Source organism: Melozone crissalis, unplaced genomic scaffold (genome assembly GCF_028551555.1).
Source record: "Melozone crissalis strain CALT ecotype California unplaced genomic scaffold, PUWL_Pcris_2 ptg000074l_1, whole genome shotgun sequence".
Taxonomy (NCBI): domain Eukaryota; kingdom Metazoa; phylum Chordata; class Aves; order Passeriformes; family Passerellidae; genus Melozone; species Melozone crissalis.
Window position 1 is genome coordinate 2,073,616 of NW_026535851.1, and position 16,228 is coordinate 2,089,843.

The window sequence follows — 16,228 nt, forward strand, 5'->3', positions numbered from 1 at the left end:
GGCAGTGGTCCAGTATAGTCAATTTGCCAGGCCTCACCATCTTTAAAATCCAGCTTGGCCATCTATTCCAAGGAGATTGTACTCGCGTGGCTCACTTGATTGCAGCACATGTTTCACATTCATGGGCGACCTGTGTGATAGCCTCTGTGACCAGATCCACCCCTCGATCGCAAGCTCATCTGTAGGTTGCATCATTTCCTAGATGTCCTGATGTTTCATGGGCCCATCGGGCTGTAAATAGTTCACACTTCGGCTCCCAGTCTAAGTCTACCTGAGCTATTTCCATTTTGGCAGCCTTATCTAGCTGTTCATCGTTGTGATGTTCCTCAGTGGCGTGGCATTTGGGCGCGTAAACATCTAGGTGACATTCCTTCAGAGACATGTTTTCTATCCGTGCAGTCATGTCCTGCCACAACGCAGCAGCCCAAATGGGTTTACCCTTGCATTGCCAATTGGTCTTCTTCCATTGCTGTAGCCACCTTCTTAGGGCATTAGCCACCATCCAGGAGTCACTATAGAGACACAGTACAGGCCACTTCTCCTTCAGCAACCTCAACGACTCGTTGTGTGGGACTCCACACAGCAGCTTTCCACCTCTGATGGTTTCTACCACAAGGCAGGATCCATCAGTAAAGAGAGCATGGCCTCTTTCATCTTCTGATAACTCATTATATGGTGGTGCTTCTTGAGCGCGAGTGACTTTTCAAAGAAATTCTCCAAAATCTCTGCCTTTCTTCATGGATTCTCGGGCAATTGGGTTTCCCCAGTCGAGCTCGTTGTGTGATCAGTGCTACCCACCCACTTACTCCAAGTAGCACTGTTTGCACAATGTGTCACAGGGATGCTTCCTTTGAACATCTAGTGTAGCACAGGAAATTGCAGGGCCAAGAAGAGATGGGCTTCCTTCCCAAAAACATTTGAGGATGCTCAAACCCTCTCATACGCTGCTAATATTTCTTCTTCAGCTGGAGTGTAGTGGGCCTTCTGATCCTCAATAACCCCAGCTCCAAAACCCTAATGGGCGGCCTCGGGTTTCTCTTGATGTTCTTTGCCACAGGCTCCAAGTGAGACCATGCTACCCAGCTGCAGTGTAGAGTATATTTTGCAGGGTTGGTCCAGTCTGAACTGGCTCAAGAGCTACCGCCCAAGCTATTTCCTCTTTGATCTGCTCAAAGGCCTGTTGTTGCTCAAGGCCCCATTCAGAATGGTTCTTCTTCCGGGTCACTCGACAGAGGGGCCTCACAAGCTGACTATAACCTGGAATAGGCATTCTCCAAACCCCCGGGCGACCTACGAAAGCCGGTGTTTCCATCTTCTTAGCTGGTGAAGACATAGTTGCTATCTTCTTAACCCCATCCATAGGCACATGACGGCGGCCATCCTGCCATTTGACACCCAAGAACTGGATGCCCCGTGCAGGTCCCTTGACCTTGCTTTTCTTTATGGCAAACCCAGCTTTCAGAACTTTCTGAACTATTCTTTTTCCCTTCTCAAACACTTCTTCTGCCTCACTGCCCCACACAAAGATGTCGTGAACGCATTGCAGACGTTCGGGGGCATCACCCATTTCCAGTACGCTTTGGATCAGTCCATGAGAGATGGTAGGGCTGTGTTTCCACCCCCGGGGCAGTCGATTCCTGGTGTATTGGACACCCCACCACATGAAAGCAAACTGTGGTCTGCACTCTGCTGCCAAAGGAATTGAGAAAAATGCATTGACAATGCCAAGTGCAGCACAACACCTGGCTGCTTTTGACTCCAGTTCACATTGGAGCTCTAACATGTGCGGTACGGGAACACTCAGTGGGGGCGTTACTTCATTCAGGCCACGATGGTCTACTGTTAACCTCCACCCTCCATCAGACTTTTGCACTGGCCACATGGGACTACTAAAAGGTGAGTGAGTCTTGCTGATCGCTCCTTGGCTCTCCTTATTCCCCTTTTCTTTGACACTTCTGGGGGGCAATTAATGTAGTCGTTGTTGTTTGGGTCCCTATCTCAGCCATAGCATCCTCCAAAGCATGTCGGGTCCCTGCCTCAGCCACACTCCTCTGACAGCACTGAACTGTGGCTCAACAGGCATAGGCCAGGCCCCCGTACAGGGCGAGAAGCTTCTGGGTTTCATCAGGGTAGGTAAGGCACCCTTCTATCAGGTGACGCGTCAGTTCGCCAGGGCTTACTGTCTGTTTAGGTGAAAAGTCCCAGGCAAGGGGAGGTGATAAGCACTCTAGGAGCCTGCCCAAATCCTACCACACACACTGCCATCCAGGGACCAGCCGCTTTAGGGCACATTTCAATATCTCCTCACCTACAGTTTGTTTTGTCTTACAGCAGGATGACACCAGATTCCATAAACCCCATAGTATGCCAACAGTAGCAGTTAATAGTATTAATAGCATTCAACAGCTTACATGAGGGAGAACAAGGAACACGGGAGCCTGCATTCTAAAACAATACACATCAATCCCAGATAGTGAGAGGGATTCCCTCATTGTCCCCAGAAAATAGCTCCTCCAGCACAACAAAGCCATCAATGTCACAGCAAAGCACAGAGCCACTGTTTGTATTAACATCTTCCCAAACTGAACAAAACAAAGAGATAAGCAGCGTACCTCACAAACTCCATGTCCCGCACAGGAGCTTGCTACTCAGTAACTGCTATTACTATACCATGCTAGATATATAACTGCCATTGTGTCAGCTCACATTAGGAACCAAAAAGGACTGGTGTGGGTTTAACTTGGCTAGACGTCAGGTGTTCAGCAAACAACTCTGTCGCTTCCCCTTCCCAGCTGGACAGGAGAGATGAAAAACCACTTGCAGATTGAGATAAGGCCGTTTACTAAAGCAAAAGTGAAAGTTTGAGCATGAATAAGGACAGGGAAAAAAACCCCACCTTATTGCCTAGTTTTGATCAGCAAGCACCGCCTAGCCACTTCCCGGGAGGCAGGGCTTCCGCACACGTAGCAGTTTCTCTGGAAGGTAAACACTGTAAATAAGAAATGCCCACCTTTCCTCCTCCTTTACCTAGCTTTTATTGCTGGGCTGATGTCATACGGTATGGAATATCCCTCTGGCCAGTTTGGGTCAGCTGACCTGGTTGTGTCTCCTCCCAGGATCTTGCCTACCCCCAGCCTACTGATGCTAGGGCAGAATGTTGGAGAGACAGCACTGATGCTGTGCCAACATTGCTCAGCAGTAGCCAAAACACTGGTGTGCTATCAACACCTTTCGAGCTACCAGTGCAAAGCACGGTGTGGGAAAATGACCGGTTACCCTGTGGACCGGTAACTGGGGATTCAATTAGAGGAAACTTAGGAGTTATATTAGCATCCTCACAGGAGTTAGAACAGTACGGGAATTATAGGGTAAATCACAGTTGCTGCTCCCTGGGTGGAGTGCAGTTGGCATGACTTGAAACCTATTCCGTGATGATTCCCCACACACACACACACACACACACACACACCTGCTAAGAGGGATGGAATGGAGGGTGGAGCGGAGCGAAGGCCAGGCTCTGCAGAAATCCTTGCAGGGAAGGGAACTCGATGGTACTTTGCAGCTGATAAACAGCATACCACCTGTCAACCAAGGGAGATAGGGGAAGATGTCTTACTGCTGAGCCAGCAACTGTGGTGAAATCACTCTCCTTAGATGAACTTGCTTCATTAAAGCCTAATAATAATATTGACGCACACCTCCATCCCAAAGTTACCCACCTCCAAAGTGCAACCATCCCTCACTGGGCGTGTGCTCTATATTCTTCTTGACTGTATCTTTAAAAGCAAAGCAAGAGAATTTTAAACCAATCAGTAACAAAGATATGCATGACTAGAGTCACTCAAGCTCCACCTAAACACACAGAAATAGTATAAAAATAAGTCGAGAATGGGGAAAAGTTAGGGAAGGCACCATCGTAGCCGCTGGGATCAGTTGATGGGCTGAACCTGTCTTCTCCCCCATAGAGATGCCTATTGGATAGGAATCATACTCTATGCATGCTGAACATTTTATCGGGGATTAGAGCTTGTCTGTATATTCCTTCAAATATATTTTTGCAGTCAGACACTATCACCAACAATCTTCGAACCTTAACCTGTCACAATTTATATTAATAAAGAGCATTATTCCATAAACTGTTAGCGGGAACCCTTGGCGAACGCTACCAGTCGGCAGCAGCAGGTAACACAATGGGTAAAGGGGAAGACCTGCTGAGGGGTCTCCCTTACGCTGTTGGTGTGTTTCCCTCAGTCACTCGAACCACCCTCTGATCCAGTAGGACTGCTCAGTGAAGGAACCCCCCATTGGGATGCTGACAGACTGGTCGGGCACAACGGTCTCAACTTTCCTGAAACACAGACAAAGTAACCACTAAAGACTGAGTAAATCTCCCCACACCAAGGGTCAAGGAAGCCTCCTCCCTTTTTCACGTGACACACGGCACTGTGAGAGCTGCTATAGGGAAATGAACTCCATCTTAGCAACACCCAAAGCAGCATCATTGGGGCCTGATTCTCAAGCTGTCCTTTGCTGCTGAAATTGCAGTTATAGAAGACGGATTGGTACCTGCCCTTCACTCAAACCAACATTCAGTGCCTAATTAATTTTCCTGTTCCTAAAATCTCTAAGCCAGCAACCCCCTTCTACAAGGAAGAATATGCCTTGTAGGCTTTATGAGGTCAGACCTTGGCTGGCTGCCAGGGGGTCAAACACCTGTTCTCTCACCACCCCTCCTCAGTAGGACAGGAGGAGAAAATAAGACAAAAAAGTTCCTGCAGGACACAGCCACCTGCCAGATCTAAGGGCAGCAGGGAAATACCTGCCCCAGACAGCGCTTTACCCTTTCCTAAATATGCTTACACAAAGGTGCCACCAGCTTTGCTGAGTTGCTCAGCTTTGGCTCTCAGGGAAGGCTGCTGCCTAGCTGGTGAAAACTAGCTGTGCCTAGCACAGAGCAGACCTTGGCCTCTTCTCACAGAGGCCATGCCTGCAGGCCACACTCGGTGTGCAGTTCTGGTCCCCAGAATTCCATTACAAGAGGCGGACAGACTGGAGAGCGTCCCAAGGAGGGCCATGAAGATGCTCAAACGGCTGGAGAACCTGCTTTTGCTGATACCTTTTCTGGCGATTCTTAAGGCAACCTAAAACTCCCATTTGCACCAATTGGCGTAGTCGGAGGGATGGCAAGAGATATCACTGAACACTTTCAGAAGCAGGGAATAAGCCTAAGTCCTAAATACTCGGACACATGGGCTCAGCATGATCCAAAAGCTGTGGAGGAACATCTAAAAGCAGCTAGCGGCTGCGTGAAGGCTAGCAACGACAAAGGAATTAGTTGCAAAATGTTAGGCACCTGCCTGGGCTCAGGGGGAACCTCCACACAGTATTCCAGTACTTCAAGGGAGCCACATGGGGAAGACAAGGGACAACGGGCACAAGTTGCATCAGTCCCCATTGCTGGAGGCTTTCCAGATGCAATTGGACAGGGTGCTAAATAATCTCATCTAGGCTCCCTTTCCCACAAGAGCCTGCACCAGATGATCTTTCAAGGTCCCTTCACACCTGGGCTGGTCTAGGATACTACAATTCTCCAGTGGGGGTTGAGGAGTTTTAGCTGGGGGGGGTGGGCCCTTCCACTCAGGGGATCTGCAAACCGTCTGCGGCATGGTGCCGTGGGAGGTAGTGCGCTCTGACCCGGGACTTTGCTGCGCTGCAACTCAGCACTATGACTGGGTTCTGGCTACCTTCTCCACCTGTGCCCACTGCTGATGAGAAGATTCTAGCCGTCCGCCGCCTGCACCTCAACCACTACTAGCACTGAGACCAGCTGCCACCCCCGTGAGTTTGCAGGAATCTTTTTGAAAGGGGAAGCACCCCCTTTTCCTCTCTCCTCTCGGTGCCAGCCCAGGCCACCTGGCGAGGTTCCGAACTCCCATCGGAGCGGCATCTGCCAGCTGCAAATCAGCTACTGCACCTTTTACCTTGCCTCTCCTTGCGATGTGTTTTTGGGTCTTTGAAATACCCACTCCTGAGGTAATCTATGCCGAGGATACACAGGGCCTCTGGACCAGTCACGGTGGGGTGTTTGTGCCATTCCTTCCTGGTCAAGCTCACTTCAGCTTCCACTCCAGTCAGCTGTTGGGATCCCCCTGTCACCCCAGAAATAGAGATGGATTCTGCCCCCACATTTCTCAATGGCATCAAAGTACACTGTGTGCCAGTGTCAACTAAAGCCTTACACTTTTTTGGGTCTGATGTGCCAGGCCATCGGATCAACACAGTCCAATAGACCCTCTCCTCTACCTGGCTAGAGGCAGGGCCCCTCTAGTTCTGGTCATGATACTCATTGTTCCCTTCCTGTAAATACGACCTGGAGGTCCCTTCAAGAGGACTGGACATGACATCATCACTCCTATGCTGCCGGGAGTACACCCTCGTGGAGTGTACACCCTCTCCTTAGCTGGGGGACGCCTGCTCCTAATAGCAGAGACTCTCGTCTGTCCTGGCGAGATGCGGAAGATTCCCTCCTTAAGCTCCTCTCTTGGTTTCTGGTAGCCCTCGTCAGTTTTCTCTTCCAGGCTCCAGACATGCCCAGCCAGTTTCGTTTCCACAGGCGAGACGTGGGCCCGTAACGGGGCGGCAACAGTGTCTTCATAAATGCTGAGTTTACTAACCAATGCACTCACCTCATCTTCTCCCTCCCTCCATTGCAGCGTCGCTAAGTAACAGGAATATACTTCTGACCCGAGCTGAGCAAATTTCAGACACATTTTCAATGCGTATTGGACACCGCCTGGACTTTTCGGGAATCCCTTGTCCTCTGAAAAAACGATCTCCAGCACAGCTAATTCTCTCAGGCATCGGACACCTTGCTCCATCATGTTCCACTGTCCTCGCAGCACGTGGAGGTCCTCCTTACAAAGCTGTCTTTCCCTCACACTTGACAGCAGTCATCGCCAGAGGCTCAGAGTTTCCTCTCTTTTCCCGATCCCCTGGTCAATGGCCACACCCCGGGACAGGGATCCCAGTTGCCTGGCTTCGCTACCATCTAGAATTGTATCATTAACCATGGCATCCCCGATTCAGAGCAGCAAGGTCAATACGGACCCGTTTGCCTCGCGTGTGAACTCTCTATGCACCTCACGCAGCTTGCCTGGGGATAGGGATCGAGTGATGTTTTCTGGCTCTGTCTCTTCTGCTGGATGTGAAGGTCCTGCCTCTTCCTCGTCATTCACTATGCGGATTTTCTTTTCTGAACAAGGGCGACTGCTACCATCTTAGGCTGTCCTTCTGGTCCAGCAATGGCTTGGCATGCATACGGTGCCTGTTGATTTGTTTCCTTTTCCCTCTGGCTCAGACGTGGTTTGTGCGGACATGGTTCCTGTTGATTTGTTTCTTTTCTCCTCCTCCTGAAAGTGTTGTACCATACCAAGCAGTGTATGGTAAGCAATGGCCAGGGCCCAGCATGTTGCTGTGAGTTGTCCATCTCTGGAGCTGGCAGAGCCTTTTCCCTTCACATAACTTATTCTTTTAACAGGGCCCTTGCAGTTGGTCAGAGGTGAACTTCCAGATCATTGGAAGAGAGAAGTCTTCCAAACACTGGGCCATCTCCTTCAACATCCCGTGCCACTCAGGATGATCTGCTCCCAGGGCAGGTCTCCATACAAAAAATCCCCTAGAAGCCTCTGTCTTGACTCTAAGATGAGCTTGCGAAGCTGCTCTCCATCTTTTACCAACGGTCCTGGCTCACTTATGAGGTTCCAGATTATTGAAGTGAAGGGAGAAACGACCATCCTGGTAATGCATCGAACTCCAATTTTATTGATCAATCAATCACCTTAAATAACAGTGCTAACGAACTCCATGAATATTCTGTAACCCAGATTCATGATAGGCTAACAGAGAAACTTCTAACCTCTCCCTTTGTTTTAGAATACCTACAATTGTTTACACAAAACAGAACCAGAGTTCCCAATGCTTTCACATCTGTTCCCAGGATGTCATCTTCTCCCAGAGACGGTGTTCTGCTTGCTATGGGAAGACAGCCCGAGAACTCCATTGTTTATAAAGAGGGTCTAATTGTTTATAGAAATCAGAAGGCTGAGAACTGTTAGAAACTGCTTTACTTTTCCCTTATACTTTTCTCTCAATTGTATGTCTCATGGCCTTTTCTTTAAGTCATTCTCTGACATTTCCCCCGTTTTTTCTTTTTTAAGAAAGGAGGTTAGTTTGCAGGTTTTTTCTATTATCTTACTGACTATTTTTTGGATACAACAAGGTAAGATAATGGTGAAGTTTTTCCTCACAGAAACTCTTGTGGAGGAGACATTACCTCCTGTTCACTATCAGGGGCAAAGAAAAGAGAAGGGAACTCATCCACTACGCTTAGCAACACTTTAAACCTCAGAGCAGCTTCGTGTGGGCCTCGTAACAAACTCCAAAAGTACAGACCCCACTCTGCCAGGGCTCAGCTGCACCAAAGGCCTGAGGACAAACAGGACACTCAGTGTCAGAAATGTGATCCTGTGGAGAAGGATCAGTACCAGTGCTCAGAGGTGGAATAATGATAACTTGCTTAAATAACAAGATCCACCCTGCGCTTGGGCTGGTATTCCATTCCAGGCTCTATCTCCACAAATTAAAAATATCCCCGTGGGTAATTTCTTAGGTGTCATAATAGTAGAGCCTTTACACTGGTTATAAAGCTGTTTGGACACTATTTCCAGGTTTAGAGATGAATCCAGAGTAGCCCATGTCTGTTTATGCTGACTCATCCTTTGAAATTTAGAGTAATCAAAGCTGAACCACCCACCGTTGGAAGATGCAATTATCTAATGCTTGATTGGGATCTCTTCTTATAGGGCCTACAACAGAATGTTGTGTTAAATGCACCAGTTTTCTACACCTTATCGAGGCTATATATGATGCACTTTGAGCTTTAACCCTTTTCAAAATACACTGTACCTCCCACCGATAATAAGCCAAGATTTTCTGCTCATGAGATTCATAAAGGTCTAAAGCTGAAGCAGTGTTTAGCCTTGTCTCATTCCGTAGTGCCCGCTCCCAATTATGTTCCCAGATATATCTATAATTACAGGTGTGGCACCATAAATGAAAAAGTGACAATTGATCCACCCAAAAAATCTTATCACAACTCCCACAACACAGTGCAGCCCAAGCAGCACAATTTGGGCTGTGATATTCAAAACAGTTCTCTTTTGCCGGTCCTCATAAATGGAAAGATGATAGTGATTCAATAATGTCAATCAGTTCTCTGGTCGTCCGGCAAGGGCGTGTTACGGCCTTATCAGGCATTGCACGACAGGTGGTAATTGGACTAAGAAAAGAAAGCTGTTAGCTGTTTTCATTCATGCAACCTGGAGAGGAGGTAAACAAGCCTGAAAATGATTCTTTCTGTCCTTGAATTTATCACATCCACCTTTTTTCATGGGCTTCCCAGAAATGTTCAAAGTCAGTTTTTAGTCTGTAATCCTTTAGTCATTTGGCTCAAATGGCATCAACTGGGCGATTCTCAGTCCTTTGTTAGTTTGGAGTGGTGAAAAAATAGTATGCATTTAAAGCACTTTAACTTAACAGACTTATTTGCAAAACATGTAAAATCACTTAAATCTAATGCAAACTTAACAGAATTTAACTTAACTTACTTAATAATACTTAACAAAAATTAATTTTCTTCAAATCCCACACAACTCAAACCTATATATAATTTAAACTTAGAAGACCTCGAACCCAACCGAAAACAAACTCAACAAACTTAACCTTAACATTTAATGGCACTTAATTGATAACTTAACTTAAACTACTTAATAACAGATAAAACTTACTATAGAAATAATATACGGCATTTACTATCACTCACCCACAGGCCTGACTCCAAAACACTCAACCAAAACAACCTTTCTCACGTCTTTGCTGCAGCATTTATACCAAAAAACACACTCACAACATCTCACTCATACAATCAATCCAACACATCTTAACATTTTTAAGTTTTTCAAAACACAGCTTTAGAGTCTAATGTTTCATCGACCCAGCCATCCGGGCTTCTGATGTTCAGTCTCTGGTAATACAGGTGTTTCCAAGACAGCATACCCAATGCCGAGCCAAATCGGCCGAAATTTGACTCCTGCATTCATTTACGCTGATTTCTGCTTTACAGTCTGTGCTGGGGAGAACAAAAGATCTCTCTAACTTAGGTGAAAAACATCCTGACAGCATCAGTCCTTGGTGTCGCTTGTTTAGTTTCACCGGTCTTTTAATTGCAATAGGAATCTTTTCTTTTGTTGACAAAAGTTACGATCATTACGGCTGTTAGATCTCAAACTGTAGCTTTTGCCAGCTACGGGGCGGAGGGAGAAATGCTCCCGCTTGAAAAAGCACTCTAAAGTCGGAATCCGCTAAGGAGTGTGTAACAACTCACTTGCCGAATCAACTAGCCCTGAAAATGGATGGCGCTGGACGCTCATCAGAGCCCAGAAAAGATGTTGGTCGATCTAAACAGCAGGACGAAAACTATCAATGCACAGCATGATTGCTCCTCCATCACCTGCTCTCTGATGTCCAGTTACTGTTCCCAAGCAGCAACTGGCCGCCCGTGGACATCTGGCCCCCAGTTCACACATGAGGGCGATGCGGCTCCGGTCGCTCCCCCCGCGGCGCTCTTTGATCACTTCCGGCGCAGCTCTCGGAATGGCGCGGCTTGGTTTCTGCGGCGGCGGCTTTGATCTCCCCGCCGCTGCCTCCTGTTGGCCATGGCGGCGCGCCCGTGCCGAGTTCGGAGTAGCACAGCACCGCAATTCCACCATAAATCACCGAATTCACACATTCCCGTTAATCCGTAAACTATATGGAAAATCCCTTTACCGTAGTCATAAGCCCCAAGTCCTGTTGAATCCTTCTGCTAATTCATCTCTGCTTTGCGCTGCGGGTCACTCCCTTCGCGACAGTTCTGCTTCGCCCGTGGTGGCTCCCTGTGGTGTCGGGTTGAAGGCTCCCTGTTGCGGAGGATTAGAGACTCCCTGCTGCGGAGGGTTAGAGGCAGGAAAGAGTACCGATGCTGTAGCGATGACTTCTGTTGGTGCTTGGCATTCCCGGCGCAAGTGGCCCGTGCCTTCGCATCGGCAGCATTTCGTGCGGCCCTCTTTATTTGATGCTGCAAACGCAGCTGACACTTGGAGAGGTGCAAAAGCGGCTAACACCTGACTCTGAGAGGACCTTGCCTGTTTTCGAAAACTTATTCCTATCTGTTTGAGTGCATCTGCCACAAAAGCCTGCTGCCTGTTAGGAATAAGAGCCATCCTCTCTAATGCTTCCTCTACAGTCCAATCTGCACCTAAAGCATTAAGTATGTTTCTAGTAGCAGAATTAAAATTTTGAAGGACACACTGCCTGAGTAGGACCCTGCGCAAATATTCTGGCACGCCAGCTTTTTCAATTGCAGCAGCAGCTTTATCAACAAAAGCGCCAAATGCTTCCTCTCTGCCTTGCTTAATTCCTATAGACACTGGTATCCCTCCTGGCTCCTTTACCATGTCTATTGCGAGTCTGACTAACCTCATTGCCTCCGGGCACTTTTCTTGACCTATTAAAGCTTGTGCATCAGTACGAAGGAAACGTCCCAGACCCATAAGTTCATCAACAGTGACGCCACACAGAAGGTCACCCGGCTGTCTCTGAACTACCACGCACTCACTAACAAGTATCCGCCAATGATCATTAAACAGCAATTGTTGATGGTGGGTAAAGATTAATTTAACTATGCCAAGACAATCATTAACGAGGAGGATACTGGTGTTAAAAATATAATCGAGCATTTGCTTAGCTGGTTCGCTTCCAAGTCCAAACTGACTAACAGCAGCTTGCAATTGAGATAACAATTCCCAGTCAAGAGCACTAATTGTGGCTTGAATTCCTCCACCAGCCTGAGGGCTAAAGACAACTGGACAAGCCAGTTCCCGAGCCGAACTTATCAGCTCCTGATCTCCCTTTTCACTTGCATCTTTGGCCAAGGCAGCCCACGCACCCCGTCTTTCCCCCGCAATCGCCTCCGCCAAGTCGTTTTCCGACCCAGGGACCAACTGATTGCTTTTTGGGAACGGAGTATGCGTTTTTGGCCCCAGCTGCTGAGACGCAGCAGGTACGGGAGACTCAAAGGTGCTCTGTGTAGCCTGCGGCAAAGCGGACAACAAGGCACCCTGCGGAGCTCGGCTCGTTAAGGCAGCCTGCGGAGTTCGGCTCGTTAAGGGAGGCTGCGAAGCGGGTAATAAAGCAGTCTGCGTAGCCTGGCTCATAGTGTGACTCGTAGGCTGACTCATAGCCTGGCTCCCCGAGGGAGGTGGTGAAGCAGGTAATAAAACTGTCCGCATCGCGGGGCCAAGAGGAGTTCCCGCGTTCTTATAAAATTCCCTATCTTGATCGTATTCTTTGTTACGATCGTGAGCGGCAGTAGCCTGGTGAGCAGCCCTTTTTTCAGCTTGAATTTGCAGCAGTTCGGTGTTAACAACCCGCCATAATTTACCCCACTTCTTAGCAGTTTTATCATCATCTAACGTAGCCTGCCACAATAAATCACCAAATTTACGCCACTCAGACAATTCCTGAACTGTATGAGGATTAACAAAGATTCCCCTCTCTACACCATAAGCTAAAAGGCCCGGTAATTCTTTCTGTAAATCTATTCCCTTAATTTGCCTTTTTTGCAAAAGGGTAATAAAAAGTTCATATGCGGCTTGCCTTTCCATACCTATGTGCGCGCACTTTGCAGCCCTTCAAGGTCGCGGCCACATGTATCGGACGAGCCTATCTGTATAGTCGCTCGCAGCACGGCGCGGGCCGGCGGGTTGCCCTCCGCTTTGTCTTCCGCGCTTCTTGGCCGTTCCGGCTGCAGTTTCGATCTTTTGGAACCCGAACCTGACTTCACTTCACGTGGCGTTCGCTTCCCCGTGGTGTTCGCTATCACGGTCGGAGGTCACCATATATTGAAGTGAAGGGAGAACGACCATCCTGGTAATGCATCGAACTCCAATTTTATTGATCAATCAATCACCTTAAATAACAGTGCTAACGAACTCCATGAATATTCTGTAACCCAGATTCATGATAGGCTAACAGAGAAACTTCTAACCACTCCCTTTGTTTTAGAATACCTACAATTGTTTACACAAAACAGAACCAGAGTTCCCAAAGCTTTCACATCTGTTCCCAGGATGTCATCTTCTCCCAGAGATGGTGTTCTGCTTGCTATGGGAAGACAGCCCGAGAACTCCATTGTTTATAAAGAGGGTCTAATTGTTTATAGAAATCAGAAGGCTGAGAACTGTTAGAAACTGCTTTACTTTTCCCTTATACTTTTCTCTCAATTGTATGTCTCATGGCCTTTTCTTTAAGTCATTCTCCGACACCAGATGACTGGAAGCTGGCCAATGTGACACCCATTCACAAAAAGGGTAGAAAGGAGGATCCTAGTAATTATAGACCGGTCAGCCTGACCTCAGTACCAGGTAAGATAATGGAGCAATTTATATTAAGTGCCATCGCGCAGCACTTACAGGATGGCCAGGGTATCAGACCCAGCCAGCAAGGGTTTAGGAGGGGTAGGTTGTGTTTGACCAACATGGTCTCCTTTTAGGACCAAGTGACCCGCCTGGTGGAGGCAGGAAAGGCTGTGGATGTTGTCTATTTGGACTTCAGCATGGCCTTTGACACTGTCTCCCACAGCATACTCCTGGAAAAGTCGACAGCCCACGGCCTGGACAGGAGCACTCTTTGCTGGGTTGGGAACTGGCTGGATGGCCGGGCCCAGAGAGTGGTGGTGAACCGAGCTGCAGCCAGCTGGCGACCAGTTACCAGTGGCGTCCCTCAGGGGTCTGTGCTGGGACCTGTTTTGTTCAATATCTTCATTGATGACATGGATGAGGGTATTGAAACCTTCATTAGTAAGTTTGCAGATGGCACCAAGTTGGGGGCACGTGTTGATCTGTTGGAAGGGAGAAGGGCTCTGCGTAGAGACCTAGAACGGTTGGATGGATGGGCAGAGCCCAATGGGATGGAGTTTAATAAGTCCAAGCACCGAGTCCAGCATTTTGGCCACAATAACCCCCTGCAACGTTACAGGCTGGGGACGGTGTGGCTGGACAGTGCCCAGGCGGAAAAGGACCTGGGGGTACTGGTCGACAAAAGACTGAACAGGAGTCAGCAGTGTGCCCTGGTGGCCAAGAAGGCCAACGGCATCCTGGCCTGTATCAGGAACAGTACGGCCAGCAGGAGCAGGGAGGTCATTCTTCCCCTGTACTCGGCACTGGTGAGGCCGCACCTTGAATACTGTGTCCAGTTCTGGGCCCCTCAGTTTAGGAAGGACGTTGAGACGCTTGAGCGCGTCCAGAGAAGACACACAAGGCTGGTGAGGGGCTTGGAACACAAGTCCTATGAAGAACAAATGAGGGACCTGGGGTTGTTTAGCCAAGAGAAAAGAAGACTCAGAGGTGACCTTATCGCTCTCTACAACTTCCTGAAAGGTGGTTGTAGTCAGGTGGGGGTCGGTCTCTTGCGCCAGGCAACAAACGTCAGAACGAGAGGACACAGTCTCAAGCTGCGACAGGGGAAATAGTGGTTGGTTGGATATTAGGAAGAAGTTTTTCACAGAAAGAGTGATACAATATTGGAATGGCCTGCCTGGGGAGGTGGTGGAGTCACCATCCCCGGACGTGTTCAATAAAAGACTGGATATGGCACGTGGTGCCATGGTTTAGTTAAGGCATTTGGGGCATGGGTTGGACTTGATGATCTTGAAGGTCTCTTCCAACCTAGTGATTCTGGGATTCTGTAAGCAGGGTGTAGACAGTGCAAGCCGAATAGAGAAAACTTAGCAGAACTAACAAGAAGATCATGCTGTCCTTAACATCTAGAGGGAACTCAACATTCTCCAAAACTGTTGCAGCAGGCCTGAAGGGCTGGAAAAAAGCATTCTCTCCTCCTCACCCCACAGGCTTGATGCCTTATAGTTTTCAAATCCTGTACTGCATTAGTGCATAACTCTGAACTCCATATAAAGTGTTAGCTAACCATCTCCACATTTTAGTCAGACAAAACAATCCCTCTAGGCCTGAAATCCAAGGACACCCTACTGCCTCAGGCCCCGGAAAGTATAAACAAAAGTGAATTGGGGCAGGGGAGCAAACTGGGGGCATATGACTTCACTGCCTGAAGCTGTAATTGGAGGAATAACCCCTGATATGTAAATGGACCAAACTTATATCTTTCTGAAAAACGCGCGACCATCGTCCATCTCGGGTGTAGCCTCTGCGGCTTCTGACTGCCCAAGGTGTGCCTTTTGAAGGCCTTTAATAAATACCTACTTTTATTCTCTTAACCTTGTCTGGCCTCTGTTACAGGTAGCCACTCTAAGGCATCAGGCTGGGTGCCATTATTAATGAGGCCCCAGAGGTAGCAGCCCAGACTAGGACAGGCAAACAAGACTGAATACATATTCCAAATGAAACTCGTTGCCTCTGCTATCATGCCATAAACGCAGTAAATCAGCAAAGCTGTTTTGATTCCTCTCCTGATCGTAAAGAGAGCATCATGATGGGCAAATACTTCCTCCTCTGCAGAAATACGTACAGGGCACAACATGCACGTGAATACACCGAGAAACATGATGATCAGGAAAGTTGCTATACCCCAATACACAAATGCTTTAGAACAAAACTGCAATTCCGACTTCTCTCGAGCCTCACATTGGGCGCCAAAAGATGTGCTGGTTTAAAAGTAAACCGGCAGGAGAAATGAATCCCATTGAACTGCCTCAAGAGAGATCACAGGTCGGAGTTACAATTTACTAGAGATTACAAAAAATACAATGATACAGAGAAAACCGGTTTTAACCCACAAAGTCGGAGTATAAATTGGCACACTGTTTGTAAGGTGAGGGGCACAGCACTGTTGAAAGTCTGGTCTTCCTCCGGATCCATCAAATGGTGGTGCCCCAAGTCCCCAAACCCAAAGATTATATATATGCTCCGGTTCAGGTGAGAATGCTCAGTACCTCCACCAGGACAGGCAGTTCCACAGTGGAGGAATGTCATACTGTGAGTCGTGGGATATTCTGGGAGTCTTTGATGGTCTAAGTCCTTGCAGCTGCCTATTATCCTAGTGCCATGGAGTCCATTATGGCCCATTAGCAAAGATGACACCCCCTCCATGGGGTGGG